This window comes from Peromyscus maniculatus, chromosome 1 (assembly GCF_049852395.1).
Source record: "Peromyscus maniculatus bairdii isolate BWxNUB_F1_BW_parent chromosome 1, HU_Pman_BW_mat_3.1, whole genome shotgun sequence".
NCBI lineage: Eukaryota > Metazoa > Chordata > Mammalia > Rodentia > Cricetidae > Peromyscus > Peromyscus maniculatus.
The window spans coordinates 69234613-69261309 of NC_134852.1; the positions used below are offsets into that span (position 1 = coordinate 69234613).

Genomic DNA, 26697 nt, shown 5'->3' on the forward strand with positions numbered 1-26697 from the left:
AGGACACAAACAAGATTGCTTACCAGGGATGCCAGTGCTGATGAGGGCCTTGGCTGTGAGAAGGTTAGGCCCAAAGGTCAGCTCGGCCTGGTGAACTCTGCTTCAAGGGATGCAGCAGAATGAGTTCTCATCTTCCTCAGGGCACCTTTTTGGGAGGAAGAAAGGGAGAGGATGTCAGGGCACTCTTGAGATGGGCCACTGATGACACTGCACGGTCTGAGGGATCATGGGACCATGGTCTGAACGCATGACCAGGTTTAGTAAATCTCTGGCCCTTGGAACATCAAAGAGTGACTCCTGCCACACAGGAAGGGATAGGTGTCTTTCTGGCCCGCCCAAATTTTAACTTGAGTTTTTCAGTAAGGGCACCTTTCCCCTCGTGCTCTGACTTAGAGACTTAGACTGATGACAATTGTCCAGGCACTATACAGGGCTAATGAAATCTTTTTTCCTAGTGATTCCTGCCTTGGCCCCACCAAGTCAGAGGCCTGTCATCAGTTCTCTGTGCTAGAGCACCATATATATGTATATATAATGGCTGATACCCACAGACAAATCAATTCATAAAACAATCAATTCTACCCGGGGCGTCATTTGCTGGTCTCCAGCCTGTGTCACATGCCTGGTCTACACCCCTGGGGAAAATCCACATCACAGTGCTCACAGAAGTGTGTTTTCAGAGCTTTGTGGGATATGCATGGAGCTGAAATTCGTTGGGAACGCCTACGGTTGGGAGGCTCTGAAAACAATCAGGGCTCTTGGCCTCGTGGCCAGGAAGAGATTGCATTCCCTGAAACACACTCTCGCCTTGGCAGCTGGAGACTGATGCATGGGAGGTCAATCAAGTTGCCTCTCTAAGTCACATGGGGAGGGAACGCCTTGTGGGTCCAGTCCAGCAGTAGAATGTTCCGGATGTCCCTAAGTCCCATATGCCCAAGATGTAGGCGGGGTTCAGCGGGTGCTCTAGGGTGTGCCAGATGGGCCTTCCTGAAAGCCCCTTCGTGAAGGACGTGGGTCTCATGCCTTGTGTCACAATGTGACCTTGAAGGTCTTTCTCTGCCCATCCCAAACTGTTTGGGAGGTCCAAAGAAAAAACTAGGCCGGGGGTGGGGTTCAAGTGAAGGTTAACTTGCACTATCCCCGTGCCTTGACCCAGAGACGCCCTGGTCCTCCTGACTCCACCTATGGGTGTTGCACTGAAGTCCCTGATCAGTGGCTCCTGTCCAATTCCCTTGGAATTGTGCAGGACAGTGTATACATTTGGAATTGCCATTCGGCACCCACAGGTTGGAGGGCTAGACGTTTGCCGCCATCAGGCCAGAGCCTGGAGGCCTTGCTTCCAAGGTGGAAAGGTTCTTGGTGTTTCAGAGGCCTCAGAAGGCGAGGGCACACGATGTTTAGAGATCCCAGCCCTTGGTTTGATATTTCCAGTTACCTGAAATGTGCCAGGATGCTGCGGGCTCTGAAACGGCATCCCGGGTCACAGAAAGACAGCAGAAGAGACAGGGACATGAGCAGCGTGTTGGCCATTAAAGCCTTGCCCGAGGCTAGACAGTCACACCAGGTGCTTTGGAATGGAGCCCTGAGGGCTCTCCTAGGTATGTGCACCTGGATAGCTTGGATTCCCCAGGAGGGGAAACAGGGCTTTGGGAAGTAGGGCCTGCGAATTGGGCCTCAAGGAAGCCACAAGGCGACCAGGCACCTGTTTCTCCCCTGCCCTGCAGCCTGGGACTCAGCGTAATCCTATTGAGCATGATTTTTATGTCATCATCTCTCTTCGTGACATAGGTTTGTCATCATAGACCCAGGTCTCCGGAGAGCACAGCTACACATGCGTTTAGGACACAAACAAGATTGCTTACCAGGGCTGCCAGTGCTGATGAGGGCCTTGGCTGTGAGAAGGTTAGGCCCAAAGGTCACCTCGGCCTGGTGAACTCTGCTTCAAGGGATGCAGCAGAATGAGTTCTCTTCTTCCTAAGGGCACCTTTTTGGGAGGAAGAAAGGGAGAGGATGTCAGGGCACACTTGAGATGGGCCACTGATGACACTGCACGGTCTGAGGGATCATGGGACCATGGTCTGAACGCATGACCAGGTTTAGTAAATCTCTGGCCCTTGGAACATCAAAGAGTGACTCCTGCCACACAGGAAGGGATAGGTGTCTTTCTGGCCCGCCCAAATTTTAACTTGAGTTTTTCAGTAAGGGCACCTTTCCCCTCGTGCTCTGACTTAGAGACTTAGACTGATGACAATTGTCCAGGCACTATACAGGGCTAATGAAATCTTTTTTCCTAGTGATTCCTGCCTTGGCCCCACCAAGTCAGAGACCTGTCATCAGTTCTCTGTGCTAGAGCACCATATATATGTATATATAATGGCTGATACCCACAGACAAATCAATTCATAAAACAATCAATTCTACCCGGGGCATCATTTGCTGGTCTCCAGCCTGTGTCACATGCCTGGTCTACACCCCTGGGGAAAATCCACATCACAGTGCTCACAGAAGTGTGTTTTCAGAGCTTTGTGGGATATGCATGGAGCTGAAATTCGTTGGGAACGCCTACGGTTGGGAGGCTCTGAAAACAATCAGGGCTCTTGGCCTCGTGGCCAGGAAGAGATTGCATTCCCTGAAACACACTCTCGCCTTGGCAGCTGGAGACTGATGCATGGGAGGTCAATCAAGTTGCCTCTCTAAGTCACATGGGGAGGGAACGCCTTGTGGGTCCAGTCCAGCAGTAGAATGTTCCGGATGTCCCTAAGTCCCATATGCCCAAGATGTAGGCGGGGTTCAGCGGGTGCTCTAGGGTGTGCCAGATGGCCCTTCCTGAAAGCCCCTTCGTGAAGGACGTGGGTCTCATGCCTTGTGTCACAATGTGACCTTGAAGGTCTTTCTCTGCCCATCCCAAACTGTTTGGGAGGTCCAAAGAAAAAACTAGGCCGGGGGTGGGGTTCAAGTGAAGGTTAACTTGCACTATCCCCGTGCCTTGACCCAGAGACGCCCTGGTCCTCCTGACTCCACCTATGGGTGTTGCACTGAAGTCCCTGATCAGTGGCTCCTGTCCAATTCCCTTGGAATTGTGCAGGACAGTGTATACATTTGGAATTGCCATTCGGCACCCACAGGTTGGAGGGCTAGACGTTTGCCGCCATCAGGCCAGAGCCTGGAGGCCTTGCTTCCAAGGTGGAAAGGTTCTTGGTGTTTCAGAGGCCTCAGAAGGCGAGGGCACACGATGTTTAGAGATCCCAGCCCTTGGTTTGATATTTCCAGTTACCTGAAATGTGCCAGGATGCTGCGGGCTCTGAAACGGCATCCCGGGTCACTGAAAGACAGCAGAAGAGACAGGGACATGAGCAGCGTGTTGGCCGTTAAAGCCTTGCCCGAGGCTAGACAGTCACACCAGGTGCTTTGGAATGGAGCCCTGAGGGCTCTCCTAGGTATGTGCACCTGGATAGCTTGGATTCCCCAGGAGGGGAAACAGGGCTTTGGGAAGTAGGGCCTGCGAATTGGGCCTCAAGGAAGCCACAAGGCGACCAGGCACCTGTTTCTCCCCTGCCCTGCAGCCTGGGCCTCAGCGTAATCCTATTGAGCATGATTTTTATGTCATCATCTCTCTTCGTGACATAGGTTTGTCATCATAGACCCAGGTCTCCGGAGAGCACAGCTACACATGCGTTTAGGACACAAACAAGATTGCTTACCAGGGCTGCCAGTGCTGATGAGGGCCTTGGCTGTGAGAAGGTTAGGCCCAAAGGTCAGCTCGGCCTGGTGAACTCTGCTTCAAGGGATGCAGCAGAATGAGTTCTCATCTTCCTCAGGGCACCTTTTTGGGAGGAAGAAAGGGAGAGGATGTCAGGGCACTCTTGAGATGGGCCACTGATGACACTGCACGGTCTGAGGGATCATGGGACCATGGTCTGAACGCATGACCAGGTTTAGTAAATCTCTGGCCCTTGGAACATCAAAGAGTGACTCCTGCCACACAGGAAGGGATAGGTGTCTTTCTGGCCCGCCCAAATTTTAACTTGAGTTTTTCAGTAAGGGCACCTTTCCCCTCGTGCTCTGACTTAGAGACTTAGACTGATGACAATTGTCCAGGCACTATACAGGGCTAATGAAATCTTTTTTCCTAGTGATTCCTGCCTTGGCCCCACCAAGTCAGAGACCTGTCATCAGTTCTCTGTGCTAGAGCACCATATATATGTATATATAATGGCTGATACCCACAGACAAATCAATTCATAAAACAATCAATTCTACCCGGGGCGTCATTTGCTGGTCTCCAGCCTGTGTCACATGCCTGGTCTACACCCCTGGGGAAAATCCACATCACAGTGCTCACAGAAGTGTGTTTTCAGAGCTTTGTGGGATATGCATAGAGCTGAAATTCGTTGGGAACGCCTACGGTTGGGAGGCTCTGAAAACAATCAGGGCTCTTGGCCTCGTGGCCAGGAAGAGATTGCATTCCCTGAAACACACTCTCGCCTTGGCAGCTGGAGACTGATGCATGGGAGGTCAATCAAGTTGCCTCTCTAAGTCACATGGGGAGGGAACGCTTTGTGGGTCCAGTCCAGCAGTAGAATGTTCCGGATGTCCCTAAGTCCCATATGCCCAAGATGTAGGCGGGGTTCAGCGGGTGCTCTAGGGTGTGCCAGATGGCCCTTCCTGAAAGCCCCTTCGTGAAGGACGTGGGTCTCATGCCTTGTGTCACAATGTGACCTTGAAGGTCTTTCTCTGCCCATCCCAAACTGTTTGGGAGGTCCAAAGAAAAAACTAGGCCGGGGGTGGGGTTCAAGTGAAGGTTAACTTGCACTATCCCCGTGCCTTGCCCCAGAGATGCCCTGGTCCTCCTGACTCCACCTATGTGTGTTGCACTGAAGTCCCTGATCAGTGGCTCCTGTCCAATTCCCTTGGAATTGTGCAGGACAGTGTATACATTTGGAATTGCCATTCGGCACCCACAGGTTGGAGGGCTAGAAGTTTGCCGCCATCAGGCCAGAGCCTGGAGGCCTTGCTTCCAAGGTGGAAAGGTTCTTGGTGTTTCAGAGGCCTCAGAAGGCGAGGGCACACGATGTTTAGAGATCCCAGCCCTTGGTTTGATATTTCCAGTTACCTGAAATGTGCCAGGATGCTGCGGGCTCTGAAACGGAATCCCGGGTCACTGAAAGACAGCAGAAGAGACAGGGACATGAGCAGCGTGTTGGCCGCTAAAGCCTTGCCCGAGGCTAGACAGTCACACCAGGTGCTTTGGAATGGAGCCCTGAGGGCTCTCCTAGGTATGTGCACCTTGACAGCTTGGATTCCCCAGGAGGGGAAACAGGGCTTCGGGAAGCAGGGCCTGCGAATTGGGCCTCAAGGAAGCCACAAGGCGACCAGGCACCTGTTTCTCCCCTGCCCTGCAGCCTGGGCGTCAGCGTAATCCTATTGAGCATGATTTTTATGTCATCATCTCTCTTCGTGACATAGGTTTGTCATCATAGACCCAGGTCTCCGGAGAGCACAGCTACACATGCGTTTAGGACACAAACAAGATTGCTTACCAGGGCTGCCAGTGCTGATGAGGGCCTTGGCTGTGAGAAGGTTAGGCCCAAAGGTCAGCTCGGCCTGGTGAACTCTGCTTCAAGGGATGCAGCAGAATGAGTTCTCTTCTTCCTAAGGGCACCTTTTTGGGAGGAAGAAAGGGGAGGATGTCAGGGCACTCTTGAGATGGGCCACTGATGACACTGCACGGTCTGAGGGATCATGGGACCATGGTCTGAACGCATGACCAGGTTTAGTAAATCTCTGGCCCTTGGAACATCAAAGAGTGACTCCTGCCACACAGGAAGGGATAGGTGTCTTTCTGGCCCGCCCAAATTTTAACTTGAGTTTTTCAGTAAGGGCACCTTTCCCCTCGTGCTCTGACTTAGAGACTTAGACTGATGACAATTGTCCAGGCACTATACAGGGCTAATGAAATCTTTTTTCCTAGTGATTCCTGCCTTGGCCCCACCAAGTCAGAGACCTGTCATCAGTTCTCTGTGCTAGAGCACCATATATATGTATATATAATGGCTGATACCCACAGACAAATCAATTCATAAAACAATCAATTCTACCCGGGGCGTCATTTGCTGGTCTCCAGCCTGTGTCACATGCCTGGTCTACACCCCTGGGGAAAATCCACATCACAGTGCTCACAGAAGTGTGTTTTCAGAGCTTTGTGGGATATGCATGGAGCTGAAATTCGTTGGGAACGCCTACGGTTGGGAGGCTCTGAAAACAATCGGGGCTCTTGGCCTCATAGCCAGGAAGAGATTGCATTCCCTGAAACACACTCTCGCCTTGGCAGCTGGAGACTGATGCATGGGAGGTCAATCAAGTTGCCTCTCTAAGTCACATGGGGAGGGAACGCCTTGTGGGTCCAGTCCAGCAGTAGAATGTTCCGGATGTCCCTAAGTCCCATATGCCCAAGATGTAGGCGGGGTTCAGCAGGTGCTCTAAGGTGTGCCAGATGGCCCTTCCTGAAAGCCCCTTCGTGAAGGACGTGGGTCTCATGCCTTGTGTCACAATGTGACCTTGAAGGTCTTTCTCTGCCCATCCCAAACTGTTTGGGAGGTCCAAAGAAAAAACTAGGCCGGGGGTGGGGTTCAAGTGAAGGTTAACTTGCACTATCCCCGTGCCTTGACCCAGAGACGCCCTGTTCCTCCTGACTCCACCTATGGGTGTTGCACTGAAGTCCCTGATCAGTGGCTCCTGTCCAATTCCCTTGGAATTGTGCAGGACAGTGTATACATTTGGAATTGCCATTCGGCACCCACAGGTTGGAGGGCTAGACGTTTGCCGCCATCAGGCCAGAGCCTGGATGCCTTGCTTCCAAGGTGGAAAGGTTCTTGGTGTTTCAGTGGCCTCAGAAGGCGAGGGCACACGATGTTTAGAGATCCCAGCCCTTGGTTTGATATTTCCAGTTACCTGAAATGTGCCAGGATGCTGCGGGCTCTGAAACGGCATCCCGGGTCACTGATAGACAGCAGAAAAGACAGGGACATGAGCAGCGTATTGGCCGCTAAAGCCTTGCCCGAGGCTAGACAGTCACACCAGGTGCTTTGGAATGGAGCCCTGAGGGGTCTCCTAGGTATGTGCACCTGGACAGCTTGGATTCCCCAGGAGGGGAAACAGGGCTTCGGGAAGCAGGTCCTGAGAATTGGACCTCAAGGAAGCCACAAGGCGACCAGGCACCTGTTTCTCCCCTGCCCTGCAGCCTGGGCCTCAGCGTAATCCTATTGAGCATGATTTTTATGTCATCATCTCTCTTCGTGACATAGGTTTGTCATCATAGACCCAGGTCTCCGGAGAGCACAGCTACACATGCGTTTAGGACACAAACAAGATTGCTTACCAGGGCTGCCAGTGCTGATGAGGGCCTTGGCTGTGAGAAGGTTAGGCCCAAAGGTCAGCTCGGCCTGGTGAACTCTGCTTCAAGGGATGCAGCAGAATGAGTTCTCTTCTTCCTAAGGGCACCTTTTTGGGAGGAAGAAAGGGAGAGGATGTCAGGGCACACTTGAGATGGGCCACTGATGACACTGCACGGTCTGAGGGATCATGGGACCATGGTCTGAACGCATGACCAGGTTTAGTAAATCTCTGGCCCTTGGAACATCAAAGAGTGACTCCTGCCACACAGGAAGGGATAGGTGTCTTTCTGGCCCGCCCAAATTTTAACTTGAGTTTTTCAGTAAGGGCACCTTTCCCCTCGTGCTCTGACTTAGAGACTTAGACTGATGACAATTGTCCAGGCACTATACAGGGCTAATGAAATCTTTTTTCCTAGTGATTCCTGCCTTGGCCCCACCAAGTCAGAGACCTGTCATCAGTTCTCTGTGCTAGAGCACCATATATATGTATATATAATGGCTGATACCCACAGACAAATCAATTCATAAAACAATCAATTCTACCCGGGGCGTCATTTGCTGGTCTCCAGCCTGTGTCACATGCCTGGTCTACACCCCTGGGGAAAATCCACATCACAGTGCTCACAGAAGTGTGTTTTCAGAGCTTTGTGGGATATGCATGGAGCTGAAATTCGTTGGGAACGCCTACGGTTGGGAGGCTCTGAAAACAATCAGGGCTCTTGGCCTCGTGGCCAGGAAGAGATTGCATTCCCTGAAACACACTCTCGCCTTGGCAGCTGGAGACTGATGCATGGGAGGTCAATCAAGTTGCCTCTCTAAGTCACATGGGGAGGGAACGCCTTGTGGGTCCAGTCCAGCAGTAGAATGTTCCGGATGTCCCTAAGTCCCATATGCCCAAGATGTAGGCGGGGTTCAGCGGGTGCTCTAGGGTGTGCCAGATGGCCCTTCCTGAAAGCCCCTTCGTGAAGGACGTGGGTCTCATGCCTTGTGTCACAATGTGACCTTGAAGGTCTTTCTCTGCCCATCGCAAACTGTTTGAGAGATCCAAAGTAAAAACTAGGCCGGGGGTGGGGTTCAAGTGAAGGTTAACTTGCACTATCCCCGTGCCTTGACCCAGAGACGCCCTGGTCCTCCTGACTCCACCTATGGGTGTTGCACTGAAGTCCCTGATCAGTGGCTCCTGTCCAATTCCCTTGGAATTGTGCAGGACAGTGTATACATTTGGAATTGCCATTCGGCACCCACAGGTTGGAGGGCTAGACGTTTGCCGCCATCAGGCCAGAGCCTGGAGGCCTTGCTTCCAAGGTGGAAAGGTTCTTGGTGTTTCAGAGGCCTCAGAAGGCGAGGGCACACGATGTTTAGAGATCCCAGCCCTTGCTTTGATATTTCCAGTTACCTGAAATGTGCCAGGATGCTGCGGGCTCTGAAACGGCATCCCGGGTCACTGAAAGACAGCAGAAGAGACAGGGACATGAGCAGCGTGTTGGCCGTTAAAGCCTTGCCCGAGGCTAGACAGTCACACCAGGTGCTTTGGAATGGAGCCCTGAGGGCTCTCCTAGGTATGTGCACCTGGATAGCTTGGATTCCCCAGGAGGGGAAACAGGGCTTTGGGAAGTAGGGCCTGCGAATTGGGCCTCAAGGAAGCCACAAGGCGACCAGGCACCTGTTTCTCCCCTGCCCTGCAGCCTGGGACTCAGCGTAATCCTATTGAGCATGATTTTTTTTTTTTTTTTTGTTTTTTTTTTTTTGTTTTTTTTTTTCCATTTCTGAATTTATTTAAACAAGTCAATTAATTTAGAAATCCCATTCAAACAAAATTTCTGACGACATGTAAACACACTGCCATGTTCCTGAAACAGATGTTAACACCTGATTAAAAAAAAAAAAAGTTGTTAATCGCTTGTGAGGAAAGCCGTCCTATAATAAGGCCAGTCTTCAGAACTAAACCATTTTACATCTTATAGCTTTCCTAGCTGAAAATACTATTAAACTACAGTCAAATATAAAGACAGTTTTTGATGGATAGATCAGTACCATTGGTTCTAGCTTTTAAACAGGTTCATTCCCGGCGCCACATGAAAACAAGCCACTCACATCAATAAATCATGGCTTTTTTCTTTATCACAATTCACTAGGGTGATGTTAATTATGGTCCTTGTCAAACACGTTTGGTAGAGGCTATTTACAGTGTACATGGCCAAGCATGCACTATTAACAGTTACAGAGGGGCCTGCCAGTTTCCTAGAGATCCATCACACAGTGCCTGAAAATGGTGGCAGATCACACATCATTTAAATCAACACAGTTTCAAGCAGAAAACGTTCCTTTTTGACCACAATTGCAATAGTTACATGAAAATTCTTATAAAAACATGAATCCCCTTCAAGAAATTGATGCATAATCTACGCACTACAGGTTAAGGCAGTAAAAAAATGTATTCCTGATAACTGGAGGTCTCCAACAATGTCAATTAAAGCTGTCTGACTACTTTTCCATTCTTCATCATATGCTCAAAAATTGTGAATTACTTCATTTTTAAAGTAAAAAAATTACTAGCAACTAAGAGTTGACACTGAAAAAACTGTTAGGGAAAGGAAAAATGTTAAGTTGGATTTTGCCTGAAAGTTTTCAAATCATAAACAAGAGCATTATTTGTTAGTCTCAGCCTTAAACATATCAAACAAATAATATAGTTTACCTTTCTTAATTTAAAATATACTGTTATTTTGAATAATTCAAGTAATGTAAGACTATCAAAAATAACTTTGTAAGCCATACAAGTGTTTGTCAATTGCATTTTTCAATGTTTTAAGAACTTTTTAAGAACTGTAAACTAAACCAAGACAGTTTAGTTAAACAAATGATAAATGACTTTTTATTTGCACTTGTGATTCTTTTAATACAAACTGCTACAACAAATATGTAAAGATATGGCAGATTACACATTTGATCAAAGCACTTTGATTTAAGCATAAAACAGATTCAAATGGTCTAAGTTCGTGCATAAGATCCAAGGAGCTGCCTACTGGTTTCTAGGCGGCCTTCTTTCTAATCAGAACCCACTATTCCTCAGCTCAGATGAGACAGGGCACAATCTGTTGTAAACAGGGAACTGTTGTAAAACCAGGATAATATTCTTCAATGAAGATCATTCTCGTTCAATTGAAAAGACTCTCCCAAGTGTCTTCCAGCACTGTAGTATGTATTCTGCTGACCTCTTAATCTCATAAATTAATGTTCCTTTGATTCCATTTTATGGTGGTTGTGTTCAGTTTTGTTTTAAAAATTGGTTTAAATTTATATAAAATTCTGTACATGTTCACAAATTATTGCATAAACAGCATAATCTTCAAGACAGTGTTTGTAAACACATGTCCAATTCAGGAAAAAAAAATTCACGTTTCCCGTCTGGCTTTTTTCTTCTTTTTTATTTGTTTTGGAGATTCCCAGTTAGTCTCAGACTTGGTCTGCGAGGGAGGCACACTATTTTGCTTAGCATTTGACTTGGGTTTGTCTGTGTCTTGTAACATCGGTGGCACTTGGGAAGAGCTCTTGTCAGAGTCACCTTTTGATAAGGTAATAGATGGCTCGGTAGAGTTAGCAGGTGGAAGAGTCTTGATAGGCTGGCTATTTTTGATGAGTGCTTCAGCTGGATCACTAGTGCTCATGGTCTTCAGGGAAAAAGCTCTCTCCTGTTTTGGACGGGCTTTGGAGGTATTCAGGGGAGGCTCTTCTCTAATGTCCTTTTCTAGTTCTTCTGTGTCCTGTGAGAGAGAGTTATCTTCACCTTGCTTCTTCTTTTTCTTTTTCTTCTTTTTAGATTTTCCAGTTGGAAGAGCTCCCTCTCCTTTTTCTTTATCATCATCTGAAATCCTTTGATCATTGAGGATTGGTTCCTGGGACTTCAAAAGTGAAGCTCTTTCTTCATCTACCCAGTTCCCCCACTCCTCTGCTGGTGCATTCCAGTCTGAGCTGGGATCAGCAGAAGACAAACCATTTAACCCAGACCATTCATCATCGATATAGGGTTGATTACGGCTAACATCCCACTGATAATCAGAAGTGGTAGACTGAGAAACTGGCTCAGCAGTAGACCCAATGCCAGAAAATATTGAACGATCACTCCAGTTCCTTCCCCAGTCTTTCCCATTGGCATTAGCATCAGCAGTGTCTTGAGTCCAAGCAGATGGCTCTGTTTTCCTCTTGCCTGCAGAAGCAGGTGGAACAGAGTTCCACTTCTCCTCACCTGCACTCATCTGTGAGGAGAGTTTTACAGACTTTTCATTCCAGCCTCCTCCATTGACAGTAAGATTTTCATTTAATCCTGAAGAAACCTGAAGTGCAGAATCTCCTTTTCCAGACTTAAAGTTGCTAACTTGAACATTTAGATGAGAATCACCTTCATCAACTTCCTTTCCATCATGGCGGGAACTGTTTTGCACTGCTTTAGCATCTGACTTTGATTTCTTCTTATTTTTCTTTGACTTTTCATTTTTCTTGTCTGTCTCTGGTGGCTGCTTTGCTGTTATACTTCAGGGAGTTCTAACAACTTCATCCTCAGCTACCTCAACAGTACGTCCATTTGGTTTGGGCTTTTCTGGCAGCTTCTTCCGGTTCTTCTTCTTTTGCTCGTCGCTTCTGAGCGTCTTCAGCTGCGCTGGGTCTTCGGGGGCCGGGGCCGACGCGGCCGCCTCCTCCCGCTTGCGAGGCGGGCTCCTCCGCTTCTTGCGGGCGCCGGCGCAAGCCGCGGCCCAGCCGTAGCCCAGCAGGAAGAGCAGCAGCAGCCCGAGCGCGCCGGTGCCCACCAGGATCACCCAGCCCGGGTACCGCTTCGGCTCCAGCCCCAGGTCGAGGCCCAGTTCGGTGCGCAGGAAACCTAGGCCGACCGAGAGCAACTCCCGCAGCCGGGCCGAGCCCTCCTCGGCCTGCTGGGCCAGCTCGTCCTGCCAGCTCCGTGCAGCCATCTTCCCTCCCGTCAGAGGCACTCGCGGGATGACGCCGGGGCGCACGGACGCCGCTGCAAGAGCCGTGGGAGGCGACGGGGGCCGCGACACCTCAGGCCGAGCGCATCGCGGCCGCCCCTCACGCCGGGGCGGGGGATTGGCGGCCGCCGCCACGGGGAGGGCCGAGGGGCTCCCAGTCCCCGCAGCCGGCCTCACGCCGCCGCCGCCGCCGCCGCCGCCGCCAGGAGGACAGGGGGCGGCGGGGACCTTGAGCATGATTTTTATGTCATCATCTCTCTTCGTGACATAGGTTTGTCATCATAGACCCAGGTCTCCGGAGAGCACAGCTACACATGCGTTTAGGACACAAACAAGATTGCTTACCAGGGCTGCCAGTGCTGATGAGGGCCTTGGCTGTGAGAAGGTTAGGCCCAAAGGTCACCTCGGCCTGGTGAACTCTGCTTCAAGGGATGCAGCAGAATGAGTTCTCTTCTTCCTAAGGGCACCTTTTTGGGAGGAAGAAAGGGAGAGGATGTCAGGGCACACTTGAGATGGGCCACTGATGACACTGCACGGTCTGAGGGATCATGGGACCATGGTCTGAACGCATGACCAGGTTTAGTAAATCTCTGGCCCTTGGAACATCAAAGAGTGACTCCTGCCACACAGGAAGGGATAGGTGTCTTTCTGGCCCGCCCAAATTTTAACTTGAGTTTTTCAGTAAGGGCACCTTTCCCCTCGTGCTCTGACTTAGAGACTTAGACTGATGACAATTGTCCAGGCACTATACAGGGCTAATGAAATCTTTTTTCCTAGTGATTCCTGCCTTGGCCCCACCAAGTCAGAGACCTGTCATCAGTTCTCTGTGCTAGAGCACCATATATATGTATATATAATGGCTGATACCCACAGACAAATCAATTCATAAAACAATCAATTCTACCCGGGGCGTCATTTGCTGGTCTCCAGCCTGTGTCACATGCCTGGTCTACACCCCTGGGGAAAATCCACATCACAGTGCTCACAGAAGTGTGTTTTCAGAGCTTTGTGGGATATGCATGGAGCTGAAATTCGTTGGGAACGCCTACGGTTGGGAGGCTCTGAAAACAATCAGGGCTCTTGGCCTCGTGGCCAGGAAGAGATTGCATTCCCTGAAACACACTCTCGCCTTGGCAGCTGGAGACTGATGCATGGGAGGTCAATCAAGTTGCCTCTCTAAGTCACATGGGGAGGGAACGCCTTGTGGGTCCAGTCCAGCAGTAGAATGTTCCGGATGTCCCTAAGTTCCATATGCCCAAGATGTAGGCGGGGTTCAGCGGGTGCTCTAGGGTGTGCCAGATGGCCCTTCCTGAAAGCCCCTTCGTGAAGGACGTGGGTCTCATGCCTTGTGTCACAATGTGACCTTGAAGGTCTTTCTCTGCCCATCCCAAACTGTTTGGGAGGTCCAAAGAAAAAACTAGGCCGGGGGTGGGGTTCAAGTGAAGGTTAACTTGCACTATCCCCGTGCCTTGACCCAGAGACGCCCTGGTCCTCCTGACTCCACCTATGGGTGTTGCACTGAAGTCCCTGATCAGTGGCTCCTGTCCAATTCCCTTGGAATTGTGCAGGACAGTGTATACATTTGGAATTGCCATTCGGCACCCACAGGTTGGAGGGCTAGACGTTTGCCGCCATCAGGCCAGAGCCTGGAGGCCTTGCTTCCAAGGTGGAAAGGTTCTTGGTGTTTCAGAGGCCTCAGAAGGCGAGGGCACACGATGTTTAGAGATCCCAGCCCTTGGTTTGATATTTCCAGTTACCTGAAATGTGCCAGGATGCTGCGGGCTCTGAAACGGCATCCCGGGTCACTGAAAGACAGCAGAAGAGACAGGGACATGAGCAGCGTGTTGGCCGTTAAAGCCTTGCCCGAGGCTAGACAGTCACACCAGGTGCTTTGGAATGGAGCCCTGAGGGCTCTCCTAGGTATGTGCACCTGGATAGCTTGGATTCCCCAGGAGGGGAAACAGGGCTTTGGGAAGTAGGGCCTGCGAATTGGGCCTCAAGGAAGCCACAAGGCGACCAGGCACCTGTTTCTCCCCTGCCCTGCAGCCTGGGCCTCAGCGTAATCCTATTGAGCATGATTTTTATGTCATCATCTCTCTTCGTGACATAGGTTTGTCATCATAGACCCAGGTCTCCGGAGAGCACAGCTACACATGCGTTTAGGACACAAACAAGATTGCTTACCAGGGCTGCCAGTGCTGATGAGGGCCTTGGCTGTGAGAAGGTTAGGCCCAAAGGTCAGCTCGGCCTGGTGAACTCTGCTTCAAGGGATGCAGCAGAATGAGTTCTCATCTTCCTCAGGGCACCTTTTTGGGAGGAAGAAAGGGAGAGGATGTCAGGGCACTCTTGAGATGGGCCACTGATGACACTGCACGGTCTGAGGGATCATGGGACCATGGTCTGAACGCATGACCAGGTTTAGTAAATCTCTGGCCCTTGGAACATCAAAGAGTGACTCCTGCCACACAGGAAGGGATAGGTGTCTTTCTGGCCCGCCCAAATTTTAACTTGAGTTTTTCAGTAAGGGCACCTTTCCCCTCGTGCTCTGACTTAGAGACTTAGACTGATGACAATTGTCCAGGCACTATACAGGGCTAATGAAATCTTTTTTCCTAGTGATTCCTGCCTTGGCCCCACCAAGTCAGAGACCTGTCATCAGTTCTCTGTGCTAGAGCACCATATATATGTATATATAATGGCTGATACCCACAGACAAATCAATTCATAAAACAATCAATTCTACCCGGGGCGTCATTTGCTGGTCTCCAGCCTGTGTCACATGCCTGGTCTACACCCCTGGGGAAAATCCACATCACAGTGCTCACAGAAGTGTGTTTTCAGAGCTTTGTGGGATATGCATAGAGCTGAAATTCGTTGGGAACGCCTACGGTTGGGAGGCTCTGAAAACAATCAGGGCTCTTGGCCTCGTGGCCAGGAAGAGATTGCATTCCCTGAAACACACTCTCGCCTTGGCAGCTGGAGACTGATGCATGGGAGGTCAATCAAGTTGCCTCTCTAAGTCACATGGGGAGGGAACGCTTTGTGGGTCCAGTCCAGCAGTAGAATGTTCCGGATGTCCCTAAGTCCCATATGCCCAAGATGTAGGCGGGGTTCAGCGGGTGCTCTAGGGTGTGCCAGATGGCCCTTCCTGAAAGCCCCTTCGTGAAGGACGTGGGTCTCATGCCTTGTGTCACAATGTGACCTTGAAGGTCTTTCTCTGCCCATCCCAAACTGTTTGGGAGGTCCAAAGAAAAAACTAGGCCGGGGGTGGGGTTCAAGTGAAGGTTAACTTGCACTATCCCCGTGCCTTGCCCCAGAGATGCCCTGGTCCTCCTGACTCCACCTATGTGTGTTGCACTGAAGTCCCTGATCAGTGGGTCCTGTCCAATTCCCTTGGAATTGTGCAGGACAGTGTATACATTTGGAATTGCCATTCGGCACCCACAGGTTGGAGGGCTAGAAGTTTGCCGCCATCAGGCCAGAGCCTGGAGGCCTTGCTTCCAAGGTGGAAAGGTTCTTGGTGTTTCAGAGGCCTCAGAAGGCGAGGGCACACGATGTTTAGAGATCCCAGCCCTTGGTTTGATATTTCCAGTTACCTGAAATGTGCCAGGATGCTGCGGGCTCTGAAACGGCATCCCGGGTCACTGAAAGACAGCAGAAGAGACAGGGACATGAGCAGCGTGTTGGCCGCTAAAGCCTTGCCCGAGGCTAGACAGTCACACCAGGTGCTTTGGAATGGAGCCCTGAGGGCTCTCCTAGGTATGTGCACCTTGACAGCTTGGATTCCCCAGGAGGGGAAACAGGGCTTCGGGAAGCAGGGCCTGCGAATTGGGCCTCAAGGAAGCCACAAGGCGACCAGGCACCTGTTTCTCCCCTGCCCTGCAGCCTGGGCCTCAGCGTAATCCTATTGAGCATGATTTTTATGTCATCATCTCTCTTCGTGACATAGGTTTGTCATCATAGACCCAGGTCTCCGGAGAGCACAGCTACACATGCGTTTAGGACACAAACAAGATTGCTTACCAGGGCTGCCAGTGCTGATGAGGGCCTTGGCTGTGAGAAGGTTAGGCCCAAAGGTCAGCTCGGCCTGGTGAACTCTGCTTCAAGGGATGCAGCAGAATGAGTTCTCTTCTTCCTAAGGGCACCTTTTTGGGAGGAAGAAAGGGGAGGATGTCAGGGCACTCTTGAGATGGGCCACTGATGACACTGCACGGTCTGAGGGATCATGGGACCATGGTCTGAACGCATGACCAGGTTTAGTAAATCTCTGGCCCTTGGAACATCAAAGAGTGACTCCTGCCACACAGGAAGGGATAGGTGTCTTTCTGGCCCGCCCAAATTTTAACTTGAGTTTTTCAGTAAGGGCACCTTTCCCCTCGTGCTCTGACTTAGAGACTTAGACTGATGACAATTGTCCAGGCACTATACAGGGCTAATGAAATCTTTTTTCCTAGTGATTCCTGCCTTGGCCCCACCAAGTCAGAGACCTGTCATCAGTTCTCTGTGCTAGAGCACCATATATATGTATATATAATGGCTGATACCCACAGACAAATCAATTCATAAAACAATCAATTCTACCCGGGGCGTCATTTGCTGGTCTCCAGCCTGTGTCACATGCCTGGTCTACACCCCTGGGGAAAATCCACATCACAGTGCTCACAGAAGTGTGTTTTCAGAGCTTTGTGGGATATGCATGGAGCTGAAATTCGTTGGGAACGCCTACGGTTGGGAGGCTCTGAAAACAATCGGGGCTCTTGGCCTCATAGCCAGGAAGAGATTGCATTCCCTGAAACACACTCTCGCCTTGGCAGCTGGAGACTGATGCATGGGAGGTCAATCAAGTTGCCTCTCTAAGTCACATGGGGAGGGAACGCCTTGTGGGTCCAGTCCAGCAGTAGAATGTTCCGGATGTCCCTAAGTCCCATATGCCCAAGATGTAGGCGGGGTTCAGCAGGTGCTCTAAGGTGTGCCAGATGGCCCTTCCTGAAAGCCCCTTCGTGAAGGACGTGGGTCTCATGCCTTGTGTCACAATGTGACCTTGAAGGTCTTTCTCTGCCCATCCCAAACTGTTTGGGAGGTCCAAAGAAAAAACTAGGCCGGGGGTGGGGTTCAAGTGAAGGTTAACTTCCACTATCCCCGTGCCTTGACCCAGAGACGCCCTGGTCCTCCTGACTCCACCTATGGGTGTTGCACTGAAGTCCCTGATCAGTGGCTCCTGTCCAATTCCCTTGGAATTGTGCAGGACAGTGTATACATTTGGAATTGCCATTCGGCACCCACAGGTTGGAGGGCTAGACGTTTGCCGCCATCAGGCCAGAGCCTGGATGCCTTGCTTCCAAGGTGGAAAGGTTCTTGGTGTTTCAGTGGCCTCAGAAGGCGAGGGCACACGATGTTTAGAGATCCCAGCCCTTGGTTTGATATTTCCAGTTACCTGAAATGTGCCAGGATGCTGCGGGCTCTGAAACGGCATCCCGGGTCACTGAAAGACAGCAGAAGAGACAGGGACATGAGCAGCGTGTTGGCCGTTAAAGCCTTGCCCGAGGCTAGACAGTCACACCAGGTGCTTTGGAATGGAGCCCTGAGGGCTCTCCTAGGTATGTGCACCTGGATAGCTTGGATTCCCCAGGAGGGGAAACAGGGCTTTGGGAAGTAGGGCCTGCGAATTGGGCCTCAAGGAAGCCACAAGGCGACCAGGCACCTGTTTCTCCCCTGCCCTGCAGCCTGGGCCTCAGCGTAATCCTATTGAGCATGATTTTTATGTCATCATCTCTCTTCGTGACATAGGTTTGTCATCATAGACCCAGGTCTCCGGAGAGCACAGCTACACATGCGTTTAGGACACAAACAAGATTGCTTACCAGGGCTGCCAGTGCTGATGAGGGCCTTGGCTGTGAGAAGGTTAGGCCCAAAGGTCAGCTCGGCCTGGTGAACTCTGCTTCAAGGGATGCAGCAGAATGAGTTCTCATCTTCCTCAGGGCACCTTTTTGGGAGGAAGAAAGGGAGAGGATGTCAGGGCACTCTTGAGATGGGCCACTGATGACACTGCACGGTCTGAGGGATCATGGGACCATGGTCTGAACGCATGACCAGGTTTAGTAAATCTCTGGCCCTTGGAACATCAAAGAGTGACTCCTGCCACACAGGAAGGGATAGGTGTCTTTCTGGCCCGCCCAAATTTTAACTTGAGTTTTTCAGTAAGGGCACCTTTCCCCTCGTGCTCTGACTTAGAGACTTAGACTGATGACAATTGTCCAGGCACTATACAGGGCTAATGAAATCTTTTTTCCTAGTGATTCCTGCCTTGGCCCCACCAAGTCAGAGACCTGTCATCAGTTCTCTGTGCTAGAGCACCATATATATGTATATATAATGGCTGATACCCACAGACAAATCAATTCATAAAACAATCAATTCTACCCGGGGCGTCATTTGCTGGTCTCCAGCCTGTGTCACATGCCTGGTCTACACCCCTGGGGAAAATCCACATCACAGTGCTCACAGAAGTGTGTTTTCAGAGCTTTGTGGGATATGCATAGAGCTGAAATTCGTTGGGAACGCCTACGGTTGGGAGGCTCTGAAAACAATCAGGGCTCTTGGCCTCGTGGCCAGGAAGAGATTGCATTCCCTGAAACACACTCTCGCCTTGGCAGCTGGAGACTGATGCATGGGAGGTCAATCAAGTTGCCTCTCTAAGTCACATGGGGAGGGAACGCTTTGTGGGTCCAGTCCAGCAGTAGAATGTTCCGGATGTCCCTAAGTCCCATATGCCCAAGATGTAGGCGGGGTTCAGCGGGTGCTCTAGGGTGTGCCAGATGGCCCTTCCTGAAAGCCCCTTCGTGAAGGACGTGGGTCTCATGCCTTGTGTCACAATGTGACCTTGAAGGTCTTTCTCTGCCCATCCCAAACTGTTTGGGAGGTCCAAAGAAAAAACTAGGCCGGGGGTGGGGTTCAAGTGAAGGTTAACTTGCACTATCCCCGTGCCTTGCCCCAGAGATGCCCTGGTCCTCCTGACTCCACCTATGTGTGTTGCACTGAAGTCCCTGATCAGTGGCTCCTGTCCAATTCCCTTGGAATTGTGCAGGACAGTGTATACATTTGGAATTGCCATTCGGCACCCACAGGTTGGAGGGCTAGAAGTTTGCCGCCATCAGGCCAGAGCCTGGAGGCCTTGCTTCCAAGGTGGAAAGGTTCTTGGTGTTTCAGAGGCCTCAGAAGGCGAGGGCACACGATGTTTAGAGATCCCAGCCCTTGGTTTGATATTTCCAGTTACCTGAAATGTGCCAGGATGCTGCGGGCTCTGAAACGGAATCCCGGGTCACTGAAAGACAGCAGAAGAGACAGGGACATGAGCAGCGTGTTGGCCGCTAAAGCCTTGCCCGAGGCTAGACAGTCACACCAGGTGCTTTGGAATGGAGCCCTGAGGGCTCTCCTAGGTATGTGCACCTTGACAGCTTGGATTCCCCAGGAGGGGAAACAGGGCTTCGGGAAGCAGGGCCTGCGAATTGGGCCTCAAGGAAGCCACAAGGCGACCAGGCACCTGTTTCTCCCCTGCCCTGCAGCCTGGGCGTCAACGTAATCCTATTGAGCATGATTTTTATGTCATCATCTCTCTTCGTGACATAGGTTTGTCATCATAGACCCAGGTCTCCGGAGAGCACAGCTACACATGCGTTTAGGACACAAACAAGATTGCTTGCCAGGGCTGCCAGTGCTGATGAGGGCCTTGGCTGTGAGAAGGTTAGGCCCAAAGGTCAGCTCGGCCTGGTGAACTCTGCTTCAAGGGATGCAGCAGAATGAGTTCTCTTCTTCCTAAGGGCACCTTTTTGGGAGGAAGAAAGGGGAGGATGTCAGGGCACTCTTGAGATGGGCCACTGATGACACTGCACGGTCTGAGGGATCATGGGACCATGGTCTGAACGCATGACCAGGTTTAGTAAATCTCTGGCCCTTGGAACATCAAAGAGTGACTCCTGCCACACAGGAAGGGATAGGTGTCTTTCTGGCCCGCCCAAATTTTAACTTGAGTTTTTCAGTAAGGGCACCTTTCCCCTCGTGCTCTGACTTAGAGACTTAGACTGATGACAATTGTCCAGGCACTATACAGGGCTAATCAAATCTTTTTTCCTAGTGATTCCTGCCTTGGCCCCACCAAGTCAGAGACCTGTCATCAGTTCTCTGTGCTAGAGCACCATATATATGTATATATAATGGCTGATACCCACAGACAAATCAATTCATAAAACAATCAATTCTACCCGGGGCGTCATTTGCTGGTCTCCAGCCTGTGTCACATGCCTGGTCTACACCCCTGGGGAAAATCCACATCACAGTGCTCACAGAAGTGTGTTTTCAGAGCTTTGTGGGATATGCATGGAGCTGAAATTCGTTGGGAACGCCTACGGTTGGGAGGCTCTGAAAACAATCGGGGCTCTTGGCCTCATAGCCAGGAAGAGATTGCATTCCCTGAAACACACTCTCGCCTTGGCAGCTGGAGACTGATGCATGGGAGGTCAATCAAGTTGTCTCTCTAAGTCACATGGGGAGGGAACGCCTTGTGGGTCCAGTCCAGCAGTAGAATGTTCCGGATGTCCCTAAGTCCCATATGCCCAAGATGTAGGCGGGGTTCAGCAGGTGCTCTAAGGTGTGCCAGATGGCCCTTCCTGAAAGCCCCTTCGTGAAGGACGTGGGTCTCATGCCTTGTGTCACAATGTGACCTTGAAGGTCTTTCTCTGCCCATCCCAAACTGTTTGGGAGGTCCAAAGAAAAAACTAGGCCGGGGGTGGGGTTCAAGTGAAGGTTAACTTGCACTATCCCCGTGCCTTGCCCCAGAGATGCCCTGGTCCTCCTGACTCCACCTATGTGTGTTGCACTGAAGTCCCTGATCAGTGGCTCCTGTCCAATTCCCTTGGAATTGTGCAGGACAGTGTATACATTTGGAATTGCCATTCGGCACCCACAGGTTGGAGGGCTAGAAGTTTGCCGCCATCAGGCCAGAGCCTGGAGGCCTTGCTTCCAAGGTGGAAAGGTTCTTGGTGTTTCAGAGGCCTCAGAAGGCGAGGGCACACGATGTTTAGAGATCCCAGCCCTTGGTTTGATATTTCCAGTTACCTGAAATGTGCCAGGATGCTGCGGGCTCTGAAACGGAATCCCGGGTCACTGAAAGACAGCAGAAGAGACAGGGACATGAGCAGCGTGTTGGCCGCTAAAGCCTTGCCCGAGGCTAGACAGTCACACCAGGTGCTTTGGAATGGAGCCCTGAGGGCTCTCCTAGGTATGTGCACCTTGACAGCTTGGATTCCCCAGGAGGGGAAACAGGGCTTCGGGAAGCAGGGCCTGCGAATTGGGCCTCAAGGAAGCCACAAGGCGACCAGGCACCTGTTTCTCCCCTGCCCTGCAGCCTGGGCGTCAACGTAATCCTATTGAGCATGATTTTTATGTCATCATCTCTCTTCGTGACATAGGTTTGTCATCATAGACCCAGGTCTCCGGAGAGCACAGCTACACATGCGTTTAGGACACAAACAAGATTGCTTGCCAGGGCTGCCAGTGCTGATGAGGGCCTTGGCTGTGAGAAGGTTAGGCCCAAAGGTCAGCTCGGCCTGGTGAACTCTGCTTCAAGGGATGCAGCAGAATGAGTTCTCTTCTTCCTAAGGGCACCTTTTTGGGAGGAAGAAAGGGGAGGATGTCAGGGCACTCTTGAGATGGGCCACTGATGACACTGCACGGTCTGAGGGATCATGGGACCATGGTCTGAACGCATGACCAGGTTTAGTAAATCTCTGGCCCTTGGAACATCAAAGAGTGACTCCTGCCACACAGGAAGGGATAGGTGTCTTTCTGGCCCGCCCAAATTTTAACTTGAGTTTTTCAGTAAGGGCACCTTTCCCCTCGTGCTCTGACTTAGAGACTTAGACTGATGACAATTGTCCAGGCACTATACAGGGCTAATCAAATCTTTTTTCCTAGTGATTCCTGCCTTGGCCCCACCAAGTCAGAGACCTGTCATCAGTTCTCTGTGCTAGAGCACCATATATATGTATATATAATGGCTGATACCCACAGACAAATCAATTCATAAAACAATCAATTCTACCCGGGGCGTCATTTGCTGGTCTCCAGCCTGTGTCACATGCCTGGTCTACACCCCTGGGGAAAATCCACATCACAGTGCTCACAGAAGTGTGTTTTCAGAGCTTTGTGGGATATGCATGGAGCTGAAATTCGTTGGGAACGCCTACGGTTGGGAGGCTCTGAAAACAATCGGGGCTCTTGGCCTCATAGCCAGGAAGAGATTGCATTCCCTGAAACACACTCTCGCCTTGGCAGCTGGAGACTGATGCATGGGAGGTCAATCAAGTTGTCTCTCTAAGTCACATGGGGAGGGAACGCCTTGTGGGTCCAGTCCAGCAGTAGAATGTTCCGGATGTCCCTAAGTCCCATATGCCCAAGATGTAGGCGGGGTTCAGCAGGTGCTCTAAGGTGTGCCAGATGGCCCTTCCTGAAAGCCCCTTCGTGAAGGACGTGGGTCTCATGCCTTGTGTCACAATGTGACCTTGAAGGTCTTTCTCTGCCCATCCCAAACTGTTTGGGAGGTCCAAAGAAAAAACTAGGCCGGGGGTGGGGTTCAAGTGAAGGTTAACTTCCACTATCCCCGTGCCTTGACCCAGAGACGCCCTGGTCCTCCTGACTCCACCTATGGGTGTTGCACTGAAGTCCCTGATCAGTGGCTCCTGTCCAATTCCCTTGGAATTGTGCAGGACAGTGTATACATTTGGAATTGCCATTCGGCACCCACAGGTTGGAGGGCTAGACGTTTGCCGCCATCAGGCCAGAGCCTGGATGCCTTGCTTCCAAGGTGGAAAGGTTCTTGGTGTTTCAGTGGCCTCAGAAGGCGAGGGCACACGATGTTTAGAGATCCCAGCCCTTGGTTTGATATTTCCAGTTACCTGAAATGTGCCAGGATGCTGCGGGCTCTGAAACGGCATCCCGGGTCACTGATAGACAGCAGAAAAGACAGGGACATGAGCAGCGTATTGGCCGCTAAAGCCTTGCCCGAGGCTAGACAGTCACACCAGGTGCTTTGGAATGGAGCCCTGAGGGGTCTCCTAGGTATGTGCACCTGGACAGCTTGGATTCCCCAGGAGGGGAAACAGGGCTTCGGGAAGCAGGTCCTGAGAATTGGACCTCAAGGAAGCCACAAGGCGACCAGGCACCTGTTTCTCCCCTGCCCTGCAGCCTGGGCCTCAGCGTAATCCTATTGAGCATGATTTTTATGTCATCATCTCTCTTCGTGACATAGGTTTGTCATCATAGACCCAGGTCTCCGGAGAGCACAGCTACACATGCGTTTAGGACACAAACAAGATTGCTTACCAGGGCTGCCAGTGCTGATGAGGGCCTTGGCTGTGAGAAGGTTAGGCCCAAAGGTCAGCTCGGCCTGGTGAACTCTGCTTCAAGGGATGCAGCAGAATGAGTTCTCATCTTCCTCAGGGCACCTTTTTGGGAGGAAGAAAGGGAGAGGATGTCAGGGCACTCTTGAGATGGGCCACTGATGACACTGCACGGTCTGAGGGATCATGGGACCATGGTCTGAACGCATGACCAGGTTTAGTAAATCTCTGGCCCTTGGAACATCAAAGAGTGACTCCTGCCACACAGGAAGGGATAGGTGTCTTTCTGGCCCGCCCAAATTTTAACTTGAGTTTTTCAGTAAGGGCACCTTTCCCCTCGTGCTCTGACTTAGAGACTTAGACTGATGACAATTGTCCAGGCACTATACAGGGCTAATGAAATCTTTTTTCCTAGTGATTCCTGCCTTGGCCCCACCAAGTCAGAGACCTGTCATCAGTTCTCTGTGCTAGAGCACCATATATATGTATATATAATGGCTGATACCCACAGACAAATCAATTCATAAAACAATCAATTCTACCCGGGGCGTCATTTGCTGGTCTCCAGCCTGTGTCACATGCCTGGTCTACACCCCTGGGGAAAATCCACATCACAGTGCTCACAGAAGTGTGTTTTCAGAGCTTTGTGGGATATGCATAGAGCTGAAATTCGTTGGGAACGCCTACGGTTGGGAGGCTCTGAAAACAATCAGGGCTCTTGGCCTCGTGGCCAGGAAGAGATTGCATTCCCTGAAACACACTCTCGCCTTGGCAGCTGGAGACTGATGCATGGGAGGTCAATCAAGTTGCCTCTCTAAGTCACATGGGGAGGGAACGCTTTGTGGGTCCAGTCCAGCAGTAGAATGTTCCGGATGTCCCTAAGTCCCATATGCCCAAGATGTAGGCGGGGTTCAGCGGGTGCTCTAGGGTGTGCCAGATGGCCCTTCCTGAAAGCCCCTTCGTGAAGGACGTGGGTCTCATGCCTTGTGTCACAATGTGACCTTGAAGGTCTTTCTCTGCCCATCCCAAACTGTTTGGGAGGTCCAAAGAAAAAACTAGGCCGGGGGTGGGGTTCAAGTGAAGGTTAACTTGCACTATCCCCGTGCCTTGCCCCAGAGATGCCCTGGTCCTCCTGACTCCACCTATGTGTGTTGCACTGAAGTCCCTGATCAGTGGGTCCTGTCCAATTCCCTTGGAATTGTGCAGGACAGTGTATACATTTGGAATTGCCATTCGGCACCCACAGGTTGGAGGGCTAGAAGTTTGCCGCCATCAGGCCAGAGCCTGGAGGCCTTGCTTCCAAGGTGGAAAGGTTCTTGGTGTTTCAGAGGCCTCAGAAGGCGAGGGCACACGATGTTTAGAGATCCCAGCCCTTGGTTTGATATTTCCAGTTACCTGAAATGTGCCAGGATGCTGCGGGCTCTGAAACGGCATCCCGGGTCACTGAAAGACAGCAGAAGAGACAGGGACATGAGCAGCGTGTTGGCCGCTAAAGCCTTGCCCGAGGCTAGACAGTCACACCAGGTGCTTTGGAATGGAGCCCTGAGGGCTCTCCTAGGTATGTGCACCTTGACAGCTTGGATTCCCCAGGAGGGGAAACAGGGCTTCGGGAAGCAGGGCCTGCGAATTGGGCCTCAAGGAAGCCACAAGGCGACCAGGCACCTGTTTCTCCCCTGCCCTGCAGCCTGGGCCTCAGCGTAATCCTATTGAGCATGATTTTTATGTCATCATCTCTCTTCGTGACATAGGTTTGTCATCATAGACCCAGGTCTCCGGAGAGCACAGCTACACATGCGTTTAGGACACAAACAAGATTGCTTACCAGGGCTGCCAGTGCTGATGAGGGCCTTGGCTGTGAGAAGGTTAGGCCCAAAGGTCAGCTCGGCCTGGTGAACTCTGCTTCAAGGGATGCAGCAGAATGAGTTCTCTTCTTCCTAAGGGCACCTTTTTGGGAGGAAGAAAGGGGAGGATGTCAGGGCACTCTTGAGATGGGCCACTGATGACACTGCACGGTCTGAGGGATCATGGGACCATGGTCTGAACGCATGACCAGGTTTAGTAAATCTCTGGCCCTTGGAACATCAAAGAGTGACTCCTGCCACACAGGAAGGGATAGGTGTCTTTCTGGCCCGCCCAAATTTTAACTTGAGTTTTTCAGTAAGGGCACCTTTCCCCTCGTGCTCTGACTTAGAGACTTAGACTGATGACAATTGTCCAGGCACTATACAGGGCTAATGAAATCTTTTTTCCTAGTGATTCCTGCCTTGGCCCCACCAAGTCAGAGACCTGTCATCAGTTCTCTGTGCTAGAGCACCATATATATGTATATATAATGGCTGATACCCACAGACAAATCAATTCATAAAACAATCAATTCTACCCGGGGCGTCATTTGCTGGTCTCCAGCCTGTGTCACATGCCTGGTCTACACCCCTGGGGAAAATCCACATCACAGTGCTCACAGAAGTGTGTTTTCAGAGCTTTGTGGGATATGCATGGAGCTGAAATTCGTTGGGAACGCCTACGGTTGGGAGGCTCTGAAAACAATCGGGGCTCTTGGCCTCATAGCCAGGAAGAGATTGCATTCCCTGAAACACACTCTCGCCTTGGCAGCTGGAGACTGATGCATGGGAGGTCAATCAAGTTGCCTCTCTAAGTCACATGGGGAGGGAACGCCTTGTGGGTCCAGTCCAGCAGTAGAATGTTCCGGATGTCCCTAAGTCCCATATGCCCAAGATGTAGGCGGGGTTCAGCAGGTGCTCTAAGGTGTGCCAGATGGCCCTTCCTGAAAGCCCCTTCGTGAAGGACGTGGGTCTCATGCCTTGTGTCACAATGTGACCTTGAAGGTCTTTCTCTGCCCATCCCAAACTGTTTGGGAGGTCCAAAGAAAAAACTAGGCCGGGGGTGGGGTTCAAGTGAAGGTTAACT

The 26697-nt window shown here is 51.1% G+C and overlaps 11 non-coding genes and 2 pseudogenes across 12 annotated transcripts; all 13 read right to left on the reverse strand.

Moving 5' to 3' along the window:
* Nucleotides 1-1727: 1727 nt before the first annotated feature.
* Nucleotides 1728-1806, reverse strand: LOC143271340 (small nucleolar RNA SNORD115). Its single transcript, XR_013048561.1, has one exon. It is a non-coding gene; the product is annotated as a small nucleolar RNA SNORD115 (small nucleolar RNA).
* Nucleotides 1807-3566: 1760 nt separating this feature from the next.
* LOC143271271 (small nucleolar RNA SNORD115) lies at nucleotides 3567-3645 on the reverse strand. Its single transcript, XR_013048492.1, has one exon. It is a non-coding gene; the product is annotated as a small nucleolar RNA SNORD115 (small nucleolar RNA).
* Nucleotides 3646-5405: 1760 nt separating this feature from the next.
* On the reverse strand, nucleotides 5406-5484 carry LOC143271356 (small nucleolar RNA SNORD115). Its single transcript, XR_013048577.1, has one exon. It is a non-coding gene; the product is annotated as a small nucleolar RNA SNORD115 (small nucleolar RNA).
* Nucleotides 5485-7243: 1759 nt separating this feature from the next.
* Nucleotides 7244-7322, reverse strand: LOC143271272 (small nucleolar RNA SNORD115). Its single transcript, XR_013048493.1, has one exon. It is a non-coding gene; the product is annotated as a small nucleolar RNA SNORD115 (small nucleolar RNA).
* A 2919-nt stretch (nucleotides 7323-10241) lies between these two features.
* On the reverse strand, nucleotides 10242-12486 carry LOC143267102 (protein LYRIC pseudogene; annotated as a pseudogene). Its single transcript, XR_013042024.1, has one exon. The product of XR_013042024.1 is annotated as a protein LYRIC pseudogene (transcript).
* A 104-nt stretch (nucleotides 12487-12590) lies between these two features.
* LOC143271387 (small nucleolar RNA SNORD115) lies at nucleotides 12591-12665 on the reverse strand (annotated as a pseudogene).
* A 1760-nt stretch (nucleotides 12666-14425) lies between these two features.
* Nucleotides 14426-14504, reverse strand: LOC143271273 (small nucleolar RNA SNORD115). The gene has a single exon (XR_013048494.1). It is a non-coding gene; the product is annotated as a small nucleolar RNA SNORD115 (small nucleolar RNA).
* A 1760-nt stretch (nucleotides 14505-16264) lies between these two features.
* LOC143271274 (small nucleolar RNA SNORD115) lies at nucleotides 16265-16343 on the reverse strand. The gene has a single exon (XR_013048495.1). It is a non-coding gene; the product is annotated as a small nucleolar RNA SNORD115 (small nucleolar RNA).
* A 1759-nt stretch (nucleotides 16344-18102) lies between these two features.
* LOC143271275 (small nucleolar RNA SNORD115) lies at nucleotides 18103-18181 on the reverse strand. Its single transcript, XR_013048496.1, has one exon. It is a non-coding gene; the product is annotated as a small nucleolar RNA SNORD115 (small nucleolar RNA).
* Nucleotides 18182-19941: 1760 nt separating this feature from the next.
* LOC143271370 (small nucleolar RNA SNORD115) lies at nucleotides 19942-20020 on the reverse strand. The gene has a single exon (XR_013048591.1). It is a non-coding gene; the product is annotated as a small nucleolar RNA SNORD115 (small nucleolar RNA).
* A 1759-nt stretch (nucleotides 20021-21779) lies between these two features.
* On the reverse strand, nucleotides 21780-21858 carry LOC143271371 (small nucleolar RNA SNORD115). The gene has a single exon (XR_013048592.1). It is a non-coding gene; the product is annotated as a small nucleolar RNA SNORD115 (small nucleolar RNA).
* A 1759-nt stretch (nucleotides 21859-23617) lies between these two features.
* Nucleotides 23618-23696, reverse strand: LOC143271276 (small nucleolar RNA SNORD115). The gene has a single exon (XR_013048497.1). It is a non-coding gene; the product is annotated as a small nucleolar RNA SNORD115 (small nucleolar RNA).
* A 1760-nt stretch (nucleotides 23697-25456) lies between these two features.
* Nucleotides 25457-25535, reverse strand: LOC143271277 (small nucleolar RNA SNORD115). The gene has a single exon (XR_013048498.1). It is a non-coding gene; the product is annotated as a small nucleolar RNA SNORD115 (small nucleolar RNA).
* Nucleotides 25536-26697: the final 1162 nt, after the last annotated feature.